The 1,755-nt window shown below is 47.1% G+C and overlaps 1 long non-coding RNA gene across 1 annotated transcript; it reads right to left on the bottom strand.

Annotated features, from left to right (window-relative positions):
• Positions 1-265: 265 nt before the first annotated feature.
• On the bottom strand, positions 266-1,244 carry LOC116587815. The gene is made up of 3 exons (XR_004284655.1): positions 1,083-1,244; positions 621-767; positions 266-475 (listed from the first exon to the last, which is right to left on the bottom strand). It is a non-coding gene; the product is annotated as an uncharacterized LOC116587815 (long non-coding RNA).
• Positions 1,245-1,755: the final 511 nt, after the last annotated feature.

Raw genomic sequence — 1,755 nt, 5'->3', positions numbered from 1 at the left:
AAGGCAGTCACCCCTCAAGCCAGTCCCCTGAGTGCACCAAGTCTGATTGGTTCCTCTGCCCACACATAGGACCAACCCCAACTCAGGCCTTTATGACAGGCAATAACTGGGATGACTAAAAGTTGTTTTTTTTTCCCCCATCGGCCTTATTTATTTGAGAGAGCAAGAAAGAATGAGAACTTGAGCAGGATGAGGGGCAGAGGGAGGGGGAGAAGCAGATTTCCCACTGGGCAGGGAGCCTGTTGAAGGGCTCGATCCCAGGACCTTGGAATCATGACGTGAGCTGAAGGCAGATGCTTAAACCCACTGAGTCACCCAGGCATCCCGTGAAGGTAGTTTCAATTCTGAGTAGCCACCAATGGCACAGGGGGAGTCTTTCTGTAAAACCGCTTCATTTCCTGGTTAGTGTACCTCCTGTTTTTTGGAGGTGTCTGTCCCATTCCAGCAATGTCCCCTTGACCATGTCTTCCCAGGGCTGAGGAGAGAATTCCAGGGACTATTTCAGTGATCAGGATATAGAGCTAATCTCAGGGCAGCCTCTGATTGACCCAGAGCTCTTCTCCTTCTGTATTTCCCCATCATCCCCACCCATCAACGTAAACCAGATGGTCGCTGCCTACCTTGGTCTGGCAGAGGATAGAACCCATGGTTAAGGTGTAAAGGCCCCAGCCACAGGAACTTCAATAAGTAGGCTTTGAGATAATTTTTATTTCTAGTTTTCAGGGAATTTGACACAATTTATCTGGTATAAACAGAGGTTCTCCCCACTGTACAAATGAGAAAACAAGGCTTTGAAAGAGGATGTTTCTCAAACGTGAGGGACTGTGGTTCTAGGTGGTGAAACCCCTAACTACCTACCCGGAAACATCAGGATAATCTTCACCAAATTATTCCCCAGGCCAACAGTTAGTGTTACCACATCTAGAGTTGAAAAGCATTAAGCTCACACTATACTCACACCTTCCATCCCCCCATTTCTCACCACTGTGATAACCACAATTAGTACCCCTCATCCTTCCCATACCAAACCCTGCCGGGTGAAAAACTGGCAAGGAGACAGTAGGAACATCTTCCCAGCCTACCTGTGTCCCACAGCACATACAGACAAGGGTGACCCGGGTACTCATTACTGAATGGCAGACGTGAGGCCGGCATGTGCAAACAGTGGTTCTCTCTGGTGGCAGCTTTATGGATAAATGCTACTTTCTTCTTCACGCCCCTCTCTGTTTTCCAAAATAGGTATATTCATTCTATAATCAGGAAAAAAATAAGTTTTGAAACCAACATTTCCTAAGAAATAATACAGGAAAGTTGCAAGTCTAGAACCTACATCTTTTCAAACTAAGCCAGACTCTGTTGTCTTGTCTTTTCAGTAACGTTTGCCAAAAAGTTTGGAAAGTTCACAGGTGCTTTGCAGGGGGCTGTGTCCTTGGAAAATGGAGGACAAAAAGGCAAAGTATTATTGCCTGTCCCAGAAGGATTAGGGCGAGGGCTGTGGTGTGCTTCATGGTGGCTGACCCTAAGGATCCAAGCAACATGGTGGGCAGCTCTCCTCCACTCAGAGAAGTCTGCTTAATGATGGTCTCAGTAGGAGAGAAGCCTGTTCTTGTTTTTGTTTTTGTTTGTTTTTTAATTGTTTCAGTTGCAAGAGAGCACAAGTAGGGAGCAGAGTGGAGGGGAAGGAGAGGAGCAGAGGCAGAGGGAGAAGCAGACTCCCCACTGAGCAAGGAGCCCAATGTGGGACTTGATCCCAGA

This window comes from Mustela erminea, chromosome 4, assembly GCF_009829155.1.
Source record: "Mustela erminea isolate mMusErm1 chromosome 4, mMusErm1.Pri, whole genome shotgun sequence".
NCBI lineage: Eukaryota > Metazoa > Chordata > Mammalia > Carnivora > Mustelidae > Mustela > Mustela erminea.
Note: the sequence above shows the minus strand (reverse complement) of the source record. Positions and strands in the feature narration are given on the sequence as shown.